Source organism: Bidens hawaiensis, unplaced genomic scaffold (assembly GCF_021521415.1).
Source record: "Bidens hawaiensis isolate Kalapana, Puna unplaced genomic scaffold, B.hawaiensis_p1.1 tig00023071_1, whole genome shotgun sequence".
Classification (NCBI taxonomy): Eukaryota; Viridiplantae; Streptophyta; class Magnoliopsida; order Asterales; family Asteraceae; genus Bidens; species Bidens hawaiensis.
In genome coordinates this window covers 337753-354464 of record NW_027493615.1, presented here as the reverse complement: position 1 = coordinate 354464, position 16712 = coordinate 337753, and the positions used below count along the sequence as shown (strand labels likewise).

General features: G+C 39.6%; 1 pseudogene; it reads right to left on the bottom strand.

The window, feature by feature from the left end:
• The window catches only part of LOC143566916 (ras-related protein Rab7-like), a 49456-nt pseudogene that overhangs the window by 7255 nt on the left and 25489 nt on the right, over positions 1-16712 (bottom strand).

Genomic DNA, 16712 nt, shown 5'->3' with positions numbered 1-16712 from the left:
CTCACAAGGGTACTAAGTACAATTGGGGTGACGTGCAGGAGTCTTCCTTCCAACTATTGAAAACAAAACTCTGTAGCGCGCCTATCCTAGCCCACCCCGAGGGAACAGAAAATTTTGAAGTACATTGCGATGCATCGATACAGGGTGTCGGTTGCGTGTTAATGCAACTTGAGAAGATTATAGCCTATGCCTCTCGACAAATACAGGTACACGAGAAGAACTATACGACCCATGACTTAGAACTCGGAGCTGTGGTGTTTTCCCTTAAGATATGGAGAGATTACTTGTACGGTACCAAATTCATCGTTTACACCGACCACAAGAGTCTTCAACATATCTACAATCAAAAGGAGTTGAACATGCGACAGCGTCGTTGGGTCTAGCTACTTAAGGATTATGATTGTGCCATCAAGTACCACCCTGGCAAGGTCAATGTAGTGGCAGATGCTCTTTGTAGAAAGGAAACCGTTAAGCCTAGACGGGTGCAAGCATTACAACTTACAATTCATGCCAACTTGCCTGATCAGATTCGTGATGATCAACTCAAAGCTTTGAAAGACGATAACCTCCCATCAGAAATCATGCGAGGTATGGATAAGCAACTTGAAACCAAATCGGACGGGTTCCGATATTTTGAAAACTGGATTTGGGTCCCTCGATACGGAGACTTGAGAAATCTGGTGATAGAAGAGGCACACAAGTCCCAATATTCCATTCACCCTGGCTCAGAAAAAATGTACCATGACCTGAAGGTACTTTACTGGTGGCCAAACATGAAAGCCGACATTGCCACCTACATGAGCAAATGTTTAACTTGTGCAAGGGTCAAGGTGGAATATCCGAAACAATCTGGTCTGTTACAGCAACCGGAAATTCCAACGTGGAAATGGGAACACATTTCCATGGACTTCATCACAGGCTTACCCAAAACACCGACGGGATGCGATATCATCTGGGCGATCGTTGATCGGTTGACTAAGTCTGCGCATTTCCTAACGATCAAGGAATCAGACAGAATGGAAAGACTGACTCGCGTCTACATGAAAGAAGTAGTGTCTAGACATGGAGTGCCTGTCTCAATCATATCTGATCGAGATTCCCATTTCACTTCAAACTTTTGGAAGTCACAACAGAACGCCCTAGGCACCCGCCTGGACATGAGCACAGAATACCATTCTCAAACGGATGGGCAAAGTGAACGCACCATTCAAACTTTGGAAGACATGTTGTGTGCATGCGTATTGGATTTTGTAAAGGGTTGGGAACCCCACTTGCCCCTGGTAGAGTTTTCGTATAATAACAGCTACCACGCAAGTATTAAAGCAGCGCCGTTTGAAGCGTTGTACGAACGAAAGTGTTGATCGCCTCTTTGTTGGGCAGAAGTGGGTGACAGCCAAATCACTGGTCCGGAATTAGTACTTGAAACCTCAGAAAAGATTGTCCAAATCCGGAATCGCATGGCGGCAGCACGGGATCGCCAAAAGAGTTACGCCGACAAGCGCCGAAAACCTCTGGAATTCCAAGTGGATGACAAGGTTTTAGTGAAAGTCTCACCTTGGAAAGGTGTAGTTCATTTTGGGAAACAAAACAAACTAAATCCACGATACGTTGGCCGATTTCGGATAACTGAACGTATCGGCCCAGTAGCATACCGATTGGATTTACCAGCAGAACTCAGTGGTGTACACAATGTTTTACATGTATCCAACTTGAAGAAATGCCTTTCTGACGAAACACTAGCAGTCCCTTTGGACGAGTAGCAAGTTGATGAACAGTTACGCTTCATCGAGGAACCAGTCGAAGTTTTGGATTAGGAAACCAAAAAACTCAAACACAGCAAGATTCCTACTGTTAAAGTTCGTTGGAACTCAAGACGTAGACAGGAGTTCACATGGGAACGCGAGGATCAAATGATGAAAAAGTATTCTCACCTTTTCGAAGGGTTGACCAAGCACCGAAAACCGCGAAAGCCAACTAACCGTCAGACAACACCATAGGTATGAATTAAATTTCGGGAAGAAATTTCTTTCTACAAGGGGATGATGTGAAAAACTGAAAATTTTTGCCTTTTCAGACAGCCATCGCGACGTGACACACATTTTCGGGACAAAAAGTCTTTCAACATAGTAATGATGTGACACTCGTCAATTTCAGGTTAACTCCATTAATCCGAACTCCGTTAATTCAAACGCGAGATCACACGAACTATGTCATTCTAGTTAACGCATATCTCATTACATTTAGTTAGGGTTTAAATGATGCATGAAAATCATTACACAAGTAGTCTTTCGGAGTTTCACCGAAACACACACGAGTCGACTCAAAGCGTTGGTGAACAAAAAATAAATATAATAAACAAGTATTTGATAATTATGTGTTACATTTATGTGTTACTTGGTGCTTACATGTATAACCTCATATTATGAAGAAAATAAACAAGTTATGCTAAAATTTCACAACATAAGAGTTGAGGGTGCTAGTTGTAACTTGTAATTATTTAATCATTATATAAACAACTAAAAATAATAAACCCTAACCTTTCCCTCCCTCCCTCTCTTGGTCGATGGCAGCTCCCCCCCCCCCCCCCACCACACACACACATCCCCTCTCTTGATTGATCGAACCCACACACACATACATACAAGGTGTATACAAGTTGTTTTGTAGATCCAAGAGGCTAACTAGGTAAATTAAACACTATATCTAATCTATTCTACCAATTAATTGCATGATTGAACATGATGATCATAAACCCTAATTGTTAAACATGTTGATTATTGATATGCTAGGGTTGTATGCATGATTGTTAGTTCATAGGTTAATAGTTTGTTGAGTCTTTGATGAAAACTGATGCTGGACAGATTCATAATTGCATGTTAAAACGACTGTAACTTGATGTTAACGACGTGTTTTTAAGAGATTATTGATTCTATGATATAGTAGGTCGAGTCTAGTTTCTAAAGAGTTTGAGTTAGTAATTTTTGGACATATAAAAGTTAGTTTTTATTAATTTACAAATCTGATGTGCAAGTCTGTTTCGGGAAGCCTGCTTGTAGGCTGTTTCGTAATTAGTATAGCTCACAAACGACAAGACCGATTGAGTTGATTCCACTTCAGGAAGTTAATAATTTGAGTGAGAAATCTAACCCAATTAGCCTTGAATTAATTGGATTAGCCATATAACGGGAATAGAAAATAAAGTTTGGTTGCGTATGATAATGACTGCTGTGTGTTTACTGTATTGTTTTGATCATTGTGAGAAAACCGTATGTAGTAAAAATATAATAAAAATATTTTTAGAAACATAACTCACGTGTTCTTCTGTGATGATTTTTGGTGATTTTATTTACATGTTATGATTTATGAAATAGAGGAATCTTGACGTGTTAAAATCTGTATCGGTAACTTAGCTGCTGTATTCCTTCAGTTAACATGAAAAATGATTAATTGATCGACGTTTGCTATGTGTTTGACATATTTGCCCTTGTGGGAGATAATTTATTGGTAATGTACCATGGTAACATTTAATACTATACTTGTTCACACATGTAACTAATTCACCAACGTGTTTGTCAAGTCGCACTTATTCCACAAAGTAACACGAACACATCTCATGCATAACTTATGTGTGTCGAGTCTAGAGGCTCATTCGTAGTTTAAACACTTAGAAATCTCATTTTTGTTTTTAGAGCACTAGTGTGGATTTTTGAGACGCACACTTTTCTCGGATCTTTTTGTTAACTTCGCAAACAGTGAGTTTCAGGCCCTTTTTACTCTTTTATTGCTTTTATTAGGGGGAGATAACATACTCCAACGATTTAGATTCTGTTACTCATTGTATGTCACTTGTAAGGCTAAGTGGCAAAAAACCAACTAAGTCCTTCTGAACATCGAACAGGTTAATATTGGATAATAGCGAGTCACCTTCGAGTAGTACTACTGGGTTTGACAAACCCCACCCAACTCTAAGCTCGACTGTAGGTCGAGTGGGTGTAATTTTGGCTAACACATTTACCATGGTCGTGGTTGACATGGTGGCAAGGCAATAGTATAAATAGTCAGCTTCGGTGTCGAACTCTTAGTAATACATGCTTGATAGGTTAGCTACCTATTGATATATAATTGACTTAACACTATCTGGTAACGCTAAAACGCAACGCTTAAATTGACTTAAACCTGTGAACTCACCAACCCTGTGTTGACACTTTTAGTATGTTTATCTCAGGTAGCCGGGGCGGGAGAGCAGTATAGGACATGCATACCCTGAACTCTGTTGCTTTAACTTTTTATTAAATTTTATCATGATAACTGTGTTTCTCTAAGTCGTCCTGTGTGGCACAACTATTTACAATTTATGCTTCCGCATTTTTACTTAAGACTTGTATGTCTTGGTTGTTTTTGAAAACTTTAATTTTCGTGTTTAATATAACTAATGATTCCGATCCTGTTAGTTCACACCATCTGACGGTAAAACTCCTTTAATGGATTTTGTGGGTGTGACATTAATAATATACTCTAACCGAGACAAAACTAAACAAAGATGTAGTTTCAATGACTACATATATCTTAGAAAAGTAAAAGTAAATTAAGCATTCCAATTTGTCATGTGTTCTCTAGTAATTACAAACTTAATATTTCACAAATCAAAATTTCCAAACACAATGTCTTGACATACAGAGCTAAAACACGAAGGATGTTGAATACGATATACAAACTTATACAACAAAAATCGTACCATGTAAATCCTACAAATAAAAAAAGCAATTGGTAGGGTCTGTGGAAGGGGGATGTAGGCAAATTATACCTTTATATATTCATGAGGATAGAAAGACTGCTCCAGAGAGACCCCTAATCCAAAAGAAATAACATACAAACGTACATGTACCAATACCAAAGCAAGTGATGGCAGAGTGACATAGTAAACTACAAACACACATATATAATTTCCTAGAACACATATAGACATAAATATACGAAGGCAATCACATGAAAAATCCACCTAAGATGAACTATAAGACTATAATCTAAGCCCCTAAGACGTACAAAGCTAAGACCCAAGAATTTCATCCCCTAAAAATCTTTAACCTTAATCCTACGTCTCCACGAACTCTTATCATGGGCCATGTCGGTGCACCTCTAGCAAATCATGCCTAATTTGCGTAAATAGTTCCACACAAATAGTTATAACCGTAGAAAAGTTCGTGAAGAAATAAAAATGAGACCGGTATATATTAAATATGTACCTCTCTGAGAAATTCCTCATGCCAATTGTTAAGTGCGTGAAAAGATCGCATGACATGCACATTATACACAAGAACACAACAATCTGCTCTTGGATAAAATGCAGCACCAACACTCTGAAACCTCTCCTGCCCCGCAATATCCCATATCTTGCAATTACAATTTTACAACCAGTCAACAAAATATAATAATTCTAAAAACGATCAACAAACATCACAAAACAAGTAGAAAAACTCACTTGTAAAGTGACAAGCCTGTAACATCTAAGAATTTTTTTTTAATAAACGCTAGTTTTTTTTACTCAATTAATGAAGTTCTCGTATTCATTTAATTGTCTAAATTTATTAGTGTTGAATTATATGTTAGTTATTGAATAACATTAAATTTGTATACATAACTATATGATCCTATGTTCATTTTATCATAATCATGCTTAATCGTTAATATGACACGTTGAACCGGAATGCCTAGATTAATATTTTATAACATGTAACAAAATATTTTGTTATAATTAATTTTATCCTAAGTATTTAAATTTATCATGTGGTTAAAATATGGTACATTCTAAAACCTTCTACCTGTTTCACAAGTAAGTTTATCTAGTTAATTTAATTTGAAAAAAAAATAAAAATAAAAAAAGGTTTGAAAAAAATTGTTGTACACTTAACCAAAACCATGGTATTATATTTGTTTTATGATTATCATAATAATAATAATAATAATTGTATTTATTTTATAATTATTATCATTATCATCATCTCTAAGGTGGTCTTTTGATATTTAAACAACATTTATCTCTATCTCAATTGTATGCAAACCTCCTTGCCTTCACTATCAATATAGAGGCTCTCATTCTCATTATTTTCCAAACAAAATCTCATTCTCTCTTTCTCTCTAAGCATAAACAAGTAAGTCTTTATAATTATTTTTCTTTTCATTGATGTTTTTATACATTTTGCTTTCTATTATGAATTTCTTCTTGTTTGTTTTTATGTTCTTGAGTTTCCCTTTGAATCTTCATAGTTGTTCATATACTCTCACCATAATCATCATAAATTGTTAATAAAACCCTTACTTTTTGCTTTAAAGATTATGATGATCATGTTATTCCAAGAAATTACAATTATTTTCTAAAGATCTTGGATCAAAAGTATAATTTTTCCATGAACAACTATGAATATTTTTATGATCTTCAAAAACTCAAAAAATTATCATAAATATCATAAATTATAATATTTACACTTTAAACCCTATACTTTCATAAATGTCAATAAATATCATAAATTATAGTATTTACACTTTAAACCATATGCTTTCATAAATGTCAATAAACATCCTAAACTATAATATTTACACTTTGAACCCTATACTTTCCTAAATGGCAATAAATACACAAAACTATATGATATTACACTTTTAACCACGTACTTTCTTATTTATCACAACCATTCTAAAACATTTTGAGCTAGTATACAAATAGAGTATAAATCGGGTATGCATGTATCTGACGAGCAAACGGTTCTGCCTAAGGCAAGAGTGGCGTAAATAATCCCGTTGGACCCGTGACTCTTACCTGGGAATCAACTTACTGGAGGTCATGCTCTTGGTTTAGAACGTTCTAGTATGAGACTCTAACTAATTTAAAATTTAAACTTAATCCAGGGCATCCCGTGACCGGTTCAACTAACTCTTGCTTGTGTTCATCTATCAAGCAATGTGAATTCATAGCCCCTTTTACATGTTTTTAAGATTTTTATACTTTGGGGTGGAAACATGCAACTTATTTATTCTACGTTTTATAAATGCTATTTGATTTAAGCTTTATTCATAATATTCATTGTGTGTGATCATTACGGGTATATACTTAATCGCATGTACAACCATTAACTTGTTAAGCCCGTGGTAGTATGATGATAGATCTATTGGCCCGACCTGCCCACTCAGGCCTCGGGTAGAGGCCTGTGTGTTCAGAATTCGACGATCGTTAAACATTAAATATAATAGTCTAATCGTGGATTAGACGACTCGCTAATCGTGTCAGAGGTTTGATTGTAATCACTAAATATATAAAGTAACTTAACACATATGGTATATTTTCAACATAAAACATATTACTCCATAATTTTAAATTTAAAACCAATGTTCTTACCAACTATTTTTAGTTAACACTCCTTTTCAGGTATTGAAAATTAAGGAAGATTCTTGAAGTATCACTTAGGGGATGTGTCAGAGTTAGAAGTTTAATTGCTATGTCATGTTTTCTATTTTGGATTATGTTTGGTTTGAACAACGTGTTGGTTTATTTTAATAAGAGTTTTTACATTTAAAACCATGTGCATGATTTCAATCTACGCACGCCCCGGCGTTTCCGCCTTCGGCCGGGGGGTGTGACAAATTGGTATCAGAGCCGTGGTCATAGAGAGTTAGTAACCGACCTACGTCTAAGATGTCCCTTATGTTGAAATTATATTCTATTAGATGTACTAACTTCCTTTTTGTAGCATGTCTTTTGAATCCGAAAACTCCCACATCCCCTTACCACCGTTGGACGAAGACTACATTGCGCTAGAAGACTTGGACGTGTCTTTGAACCCTCCATCACCAAGTATCTCCACCCACAGCCCAATTAGTTGGGCCCGTTTAATGAGAACTCCTTCCCCCACCCATAAAGAACTAATAGGCCCAATCGAATAATTCTAAGACCCGTTAGTCAATTACTCCGTAGGAAGTAATATACTTCTTGACGATGAGATCGAAGATGATGCCACTAGCAAATGGGGCTGGCCCATTACAACTATCTTGAAGTCTAGCGGACTTATTAGACTTGGAGTATTGATCTGCCTTTTTATTTCCCTAATCTATCTATGTGTAATCTTGATCCGCCTTTAAATATTTTGATTTGGAATCCCTCGTTAATTTGAAACCGGCTAATCTAGACGTCCCTTGCACCGTCAGCCTAGCCAATGGTAAATCTGTCCATGCCAATACTATTATACGCTATTGCACCTTGACTTTTGATGATCATTCTCTTAATATCGATCTAATTCCATTTAAGCTTGGTAGCTTTAACCTAGTTATGGGAATGGATTGGTTATCTCGTAATCAAGCCGAAGTTGTATGTGCCGAGAAGCTCATTCGGTATCCCATTACCATCCGGTGAAACGCTAATCATTCAAGGAGAAAAAACCCGATCGTAACCTATAAATCATCTCTTGTATGAAGGCCCATAAACTTTTGAGGAAAAAATGTTATGCCTATTTAGCCCATGTGATTGACAAGAAATCCGAAGGGAAAAAGATTCAAGACATTCCCGTTGTCAAAGGCTATCCCGAAGTTTTTCCCGACGACTTGCCAGGAATTCCTCCGTCTCGACAAGTCGAATTTTGAATCGACCTTATACCCGGTTCAACTCCCATAGCCAAATCTCCATACCGCTTATCCCTGTCCGAAATGCAAGAACTCTCTAGCCAACTTCAAGAAATTCTCGACAAAGGATTTATTCGATCCAGTTTCTCACCTTGGGGAGCTCCTGTCCTTTTCGTCAAAAAGAAGGACGGATCTTTCCGAATGTGCATCGACTACCGAGAACTAAATAAACTTACCATCAAGAATCGGTACCCACTACCGAGGATTGATGATCTCTTCAATTAGCTTCAAGGAGCCACTTGTTTTTAAAAATTGATCTCCGCTCGGGTTATCACCAACTGCGAATTCTCGTGCCCAAAATCGCCTTTCGTACCCGCTATGGACACTACGAGTTCATGGTCATGCCCTTTAGCTTGACTGATGCACCCGAAGTGCTTATGGACCTCATGAACCGCATCTGCAAACCGTAACTTGACAAATTCATCATTGTTTTTATTGATGATATTTTAATATTTTCAAGAACCAAGACCTAGCATGAGCAAGACCTTCGTCTCACTTCGGATGTATAATTTGGGATCTATACATCCCAAACTTCGTCTCACATTAGAACTGTTCAGAGAGGGATTGAACACCAATACAGCGCTCCGTATACACCGCAACAGAATGGAGTGGCTGAAAGGAAGAACAGAACGTTAATTGAAGGAGCCATAACTATGCTCGCTGATTCGAAGCTTCCTGTGGTGTTTTGGGCTGAAGCTGTTGCTACAGCTTGTTATGTTCTGAATAGGGTCTTAACTGTTAAAAGACTTGGTAAAACGTGTTATGAGCTTATGCATGGGAGAAAGCCCAACTTGAGTGGTCTTGAACCATTCGGGTCCCCTTGTTCGATTTTGAAGACAAATTCTAAATTTGGTGAAGTAGCCGATGAAGGAATCTTAGTCGGTTATGTTGTTGGGACTCCCAACAGACGTGTCTTCAATACATCGACCAGCAAGGTTGAGGTGGTGTGTAACACCGATATCACAAGTTACCAACCGCCAAAACCAAGCAACGGACCTGCGGAGTTTTTCGACTATGTTAAACTTTTTAAGTCTTTTAACATACCGTATTTGGATATTTCTGAAGAAGAAGAGAGAATTGCTACGAAGATGATCCTTGATGAGGAAGAGAATCTATTGCAAAGACAGCTGATCGATAAATGTCAACCTTCCTCATCAAATGCTGTCAATACCCCTGCTGCCTCGACTGAAGAAGAATTTTTCAATCCATTTCACTCTCAGCATGAAACAACCATTGACGAGCTCTCTTCTAACTTGGAAGACAATTTGCATGTCGGTTCTGTTCCGACCACGAGAATTCATAAAGATCACCCTTTGGAGAATGTAATTGGTGATGTGTCCTCAGGTGTACAAACAAGACATAGCTTGCATGAGCACACCTGTGTTTACACAAGCATTGAGGAGACAGGAATAATCAACGAATGCTTGTACACTTGCTTTATCAGCCAGGTTGAGCCGAAGAATTATCAAATGGCTCTAAAGGACAGCTCGTGGGTCGAAGCCATGCAAGAAGAGTTGGCTCAGTTCAAGAAAATGGAAGTTTGGGATTTGGTTGAAAAACCAAAGCATGTGCATGCGATAGGCACAAAATGGGTGTTTAAGTGCAAGAGAGACGAGAAAGGGATTATCATAAGAAACAAGGCGAGACTAGTTGTGAAAGGATTTAATCAACAAGAGGGTATTGATTATAATGAAGTGTTCGCTCATGTGGCAAGGTTGGAAGCCATTAGATTGTTTTTGGCGTTTGCTGCATATAAAAAGATGAAGGTATTTCAGTTGGATGTGAAGAGTGCGTTTCTGAATGGGAAAGTTGATGAGGTTGTGTATGTTGAGCAGCCTCCGGGTTTTCCTGACCCAGACTTTCCTGATCACGTGTACAAGTTGAGCAAGGCATTGTATGGACTACATCAGGCACCTCATGCCTGGTATTCAACTTTATCAGACTACTTGCTTGAAAATGGGTTTGAAAGAGGGAAAATTGATAGCACGTTGTTCGTTAAGAGAGAAGGAAGCGACTTCCTGCTGGTGCAAGTCTACGTGGATGACATTATCTTTGCTGCATCTAAAGTCTCCATGTGTCAGGAGTTTGAGGACGTCATGAAGAAAAGGTTTGAAATGAGTGCTATGGGTGAACTAACTTTCTTTTTAGGATTGCAGGTTGATCAGAAGAAGGATGGGATGTTCATTCATCAGACCAAGTATGTCCATGATGTGCTCAAACGCTTCAAGATGGAGGACAGCACTCCATTCGAAACTCCAATCTGCGTCAATCACAAATTGGGTGCTGAGTCAGACGGTGATGCAGATGTGGACCCAACTCAGTATCGGGCTATTATAGGTTCTTTAATGTACTTAACTGCTTCTAGGCCTGATATAATGTTTGCTGTTTGTCTTTGTGCTCGTTTTCAGGCAAACCCAAAGGAATCTCACATGAAAGGTGTGAAGAGGATCTTGCGGTATCTCAAGGGCAAACCGAAGCTGGGGTTGTGGTACCCGAGAGGAGGAGACTTGGAGCTAGTCGCCAACACAGACTCTGATTATGGTGGGTGCAATCAGAGTCGGAAGTCAACAACAGGAGGATGTCAGTTTCTTGGTGGCAGATTGGTGTCGTGGCAATGCAAGAAACAGACTTCGGTCGCAATTTCAACCTGTGAAGCAGAATACATGGCAGCATCCAACTGCTGCTCCCAGGTTCTTTGGATTCAACAACAGTTGCGCGACTATGGTTTGAATTTCTTACTTACTCCTATTTGCATTGATAACACAGCTGCTATCTCAGTAACTAACAATCCCGTGAAACATAGTAAAACTAAACATATTGACATACGTCATCATTTCATACGGCATTGTGCTGAGAAGAAACTGATAGTGCTTGAAAAGGTGGATACGCTTGATAATTTCGCTGATCTTTATACTAAAGCGTTTGATAAAACAAGATTTCAAAACCTTATCGAGCTAAATGGGATGATCAATCCCGAGTAACCATGCTTTTCTTGTAATATTTAAAAAAAAAAAAAAAAAGGTCACTATCGCTTAAAAATATGTCGGTTACATCAGTTTGAAGGACTTGTCTTCGGATATGTTTTGGTCCTCATTTTCTACTTGTAGATTTTGAGGATAGCCATTAACCAGATTACTGATTGTGACCGGGGCGGTTTATGATGAGTTTTCATTCTTTCGCTTAAAATTAGTCGATCATACTTAGTTATAAGGACACATACTAGTATGTGGTCGGTCCAGCTGATCCATTGGATCTTCGGGATAGCCGTTTACCTGATGACTTTGTTTTGGTCGGGGCAATTAATGTTAAAATTTTTTTAAAAAAAAAGGGGAAATGAAATTATTTTTCAAGTCTACTACTTCGTAAGAAGTACGTTTGCTATGTTAAACGGAAAATTGATCCAACCTTGGAAAATGATAGATATATTAACTTTGTGTGCTTAACTGGTGAGGTTATAGGCTTAAAAGGCTTTAGGACAGTCATTGTATGTCAAGGTAACTTTTTATGGTGCGTAAAAGTAGACGTGATACAAACTAAATTTACTTGATTTTACGTGGAAACTCCTTAAGAGTTTTGCTTGTCTTCATTTTTATCTTTCCAAGTGATAGGCAGAAAAGCAATTACCCAGTCATACACGAGCCCATGGGTGGTCTGATTCCCGTGAAGATAGCGTTTCAAGAAACTGCAGTGATCCAGATTCGGGACTTGCAGTTATTTACTACTCTGAAGTCTATGTAAATTTGTAAGTTAAAAAAAATAAAATAAAATAAAATAAAAAAAAATAAAATAAAATAAAAATTTGTGAGTATTGAAACATTCTAGAGATGAAAGTGTCAAGACTTCTCAATCTTAGAGTAAGAAGAAGAACGGGAACCAGATGAAGAGTACTTACAACTTAATCAGACACTATGGGTCGAGGTCAATTCGGGGTGACTTGGGGAAAGCCAAATACGCTTTGAGGAGAGATAGGAGGCATCAATATTTCTGAGTTGTTGCCCACTTAAATTTTGAGGCATAACTTAACCTAACTCGTATCACAGACACGATGAAAACCATCTTAAGTTATTTACATGCTTACAACCTGTCTCTTTATGTCATAATACAGCTAAACACGGATCTATGTGACAGTCACATACTTAGTATGATTCCTGTTCGGATCTTTTCTAAAATGTAGCAGTCCCTATCCAGACTGAAATTTGATCCCTTATACTTAAATTGTTTAAAGTTTTCTTTTTCTGTAATTGTATTTGTTTATAACAGGTTACTTGGACTTGAACGTGTCATTTAGTTCTTAAAGGAAAGTTTTATAACTTAATTGGAAAACTGTTAAACTTATAAGGTTAAATTTTGTAAATATATAGGCGATGTTGTTGAACAGGCGAAGTTGTGGATAACTTCGCCTAGGCGAAGTTATCCGTAACTTCGCCTGTATTACTTCGCCCCTATATAAGGATTTTCAAGAGTCATAAAGTTCATTATTTCTCTGATCAGCGAACTTACCCTCGAACTTATATTCTCCGTTTACACAGCGAACTTATATACTGATCCTACTTGTTTTCTTTCTTCGATCTCAAACCGATTTAAAGGTGTGTTTGGGTTATATATCTTTTACTCGATGTTCGATGTTGTTAATCCTAGGTTGTTTTGACACCCGGTTAACGACCTCGGATGTTCGAAAACTATACCCGATTTCAAAACTTGTTTTACGTGTTCATATACAACCTGGTTGTTTAGTTATCATTAATATCATGTGTTTGAGCCTCCTCAATCGTCAAAGTTAATCGAAACACCGGTTTTCCGGATTCCGATTAACCTTACTGTCGCCGTTTCAGATTCAGGCGAAGTTAAGGTTTAGGCGAAGTTATCCGTAACTTCGCCTGGAGCTTAAATTCGCCTGAGGCGAAGTTATCCGTAACTTCGCCTGATGCTCAACTTCGCCTGAAACTTAAATTCGCCTGAGGCGATGTTGTGGTGAGGCGAACTTAAAGATGAAGCGAAGTTGTTCCCAACTTCGCCCCAACTTTAACTTTGCCTGGAACCTTTTTAACTTAATAATTTTTAGTCGAACTTAAAGCTGAAGCGAAGTTGTTTCCAACTTCGCCCAAACTTTAACTTCGCCTATACAGTCTTTATCACAACTTCGCTCATGGTAATAAGCGAACTTGTGTTATGCTTTAATGTTTATCTTACTTGGTTCGTTTGTTACAGATATGGCTGCAGTAGCTGGTGATGGAGGTGCTGGAGGCGATGACGGAGATAACCAGAGACAATTTTTCCCGGGTCACAATATGTACATTACCTTAGACCCGGAAGCGAGCGGCGTAGAGGACTACCGTGAGATCATTTCTTTCCTCATTCGCTCGAGGATATTTCACGCAATCACGACGACTCTGCCGATATCCTTACCCAATATCGAGGATTTCTGGCAGACGGTGGAGTATGATTGTCGTGTTGAGCCCCCGGTCATGAGAGCAACAGCCAACAACCAAGAAGTTCAGTTCTCGTCTGAACAGATACGGGTGGCGTTACGCTTTGGAGAGGAGACTCGGGACGACCCGACTGACTTTGTGGCTCCGTTTCGTGATGGAGCGTTTCTACGAATGGGCTATTCTGGTCCATTGGGCGATACCCAGAGACGGAAGGGGTTCATGCTTGATCAGTGGCGCTTCCTCATGCACGTCATGATTATGTGTATGTCTGGGAGGAAGGCGGGCACTGATGGTATGGGTGCGACCATGCAGTCAGCAATGACTGCTCTGACTTATAACAAACGTTATAGTTTTAGTCAGATGGTCTTTTACGAGATCGACAGACAGAGGAGGGCGATAGCTCGGGAGCGGTTCATTATGTATCCAAGATTCATCCAGATGATCTTGAACCATGTGGCTCCGAATTTGCCTCAACGACGCCCGATAAGATACGTGGAGAGTGTGAGCAAGCGTATCTTTGCTCAATGTCGCACTTCCAGTGCGAGGAGCAAGCCTGAACTGCGTCCAAGGCATACTCCACTCTTTGGGTTCTTAATAAACCCGGGGTATGTTCCTGCTGCTGGGGACGAGTTCAGAGATCCTCAACCACGACAGGCGGGAGCACCTCGAGCTGTACCTGCTGCGCCTGTTGTACCGGCTGAAGAGGATGTAGACCTTGATGCTGCATTTGGCGGCCAAGGATTCTTCGACATGGATCGTTTTGATCCACAAGAATATGTGCAGGTCTCTGCTGCACAGGTTAGGGAAGTGAGTGTAACTAGAGCAGCTACGACTGTGGCTGACTCAGATCTTGACGATGTGATGGATGAAGCGAGGAGGATGTTAGTGACACGTGAGAGGACGTTGGGGAAGAGGAAGAGGACAGTTGATGATACTGAGTCTGAAGAAGAAGAAGAGGATATACACAAGTTGATCAGACGTTCGAGACGTGAAAGGACAGGTGTGGTATGGGAGCTGGAGAGACTTCACGTGTTATACGTTTCGCTCCATCCGCACTGTCAGGTATGTCAATCGTTTCTACTTCTGTACAGGTTACAAGCGCCGCAGATGTTCCTGGGGTGGCTACATCAGCTGTCGGCATCCCATCCACTACACTACAGACGACGACTCCGGAGATTGTGTCGTTACCACCTCCAACGCTTACTCCTTCAGAGGTGGTGGCACAATTTGTAGAGTCGACGGTCGTCGCAACTGCAGGGTTGTCGGTCACGATACCACCTGCGGTTACGTCCACAACTGCTTCTGAAGTCCCAGTTGCATTCGAAATCCCTGCTGAGTATACTCCAGATACATCTAATATGAGATTTGATTTCGATGCAACCATCTCAGACTCGGAGAGAATAGCTGCACTTGAGCGGGTCGTGGCAGAGCAATCAAGGATCAACTTTATCCAGACCCAGGCTATTCAACGCCTTGTAGCAGAAAATCAACTACAGTCGTCCCTCCTGGTTGAGCATGGGAGGATTATAGATGCTATGAAGGCGTTCTTGGCATCTCAGGGGGAGACAGGCTGTAGAGGCGACGAGTTAAGGACTAAGAAGAGAAACGACAGAGACGATGATCCCAATGCACCGAAAGGTGCAGGTGGTGAGTTGCCAAGAACTACTCAAGCTCTTGGGACTTCCACAGCTCAGGGGGAGTCTGCAGGTGCAGTTGGTGGTGATGAGGTGGTGATGGTTGATGATGAAGATGATGTGATTTATGCGTTGAGAGAGTTAGATGATGATATGCTAGATGATGATGTGTTTGATGATGATGTGCTGCCGTGTGAGGAGATTGAGAAGATTGGCGCACAGATTGTGATTGAAGATGGGATAGAAGAGGGGGAGATAGTAGAAGAAGACGTTGAACACGAGATCCCAGATGTTGAGAAAGCCGACATGGGTACTGAGATGGATGAGACTGAGTGGGAGGAGCAGCCTAGGTGGAAGGAAGGCTGTGCTCATTGGTTTATTAAGACCAAGAAGCCTGCTGTTCCAGCCATGTTCAAGAAGAGTTATAACATCAAAGGCTATGCTGAGTCGAAGAAGGGAATTATCTGTTGGATATATGATGAACAGATAAAGTTGTTTGTGGTGAAGCGTTATGATGGTATTCAATACTTCAAAAGAACCCTGAGATCTCTCAATACGTTGCCGGAATGTGAGGTGAAGGATTTGGCCAGGTTGGGACTGATAAATAGAAGTGACGACAACATGGCAAGAGTGATTGGGAAGATCGTGTGGAAAGAAAGCATAAAAGAGAAGAAGTTTGAATTATTAAAGCCACAGAAGGGAAAGCTCGTGGAGGATACAGAAAGGGGAATGAGAGCAGATGGCAAGCCATGGATGGTGATGAAGTACAAACCGATCCGATGCATTAAGGAGGTTCCAATGAAGACTATGCCTCAAGATGTGTTGAAGAATCTTAAATGGTGGTATGTTGATTGCCAGACTGCTGAAGCCGTGATGGAAGACGAAGACGAACAAGAAGTGCTGAGGGTGTATGATCCGATGCATCTTGTTAACTTATCGAAAGCTGATCTGCAAGTGTTGAATGAAAAGAAGATATTCTATA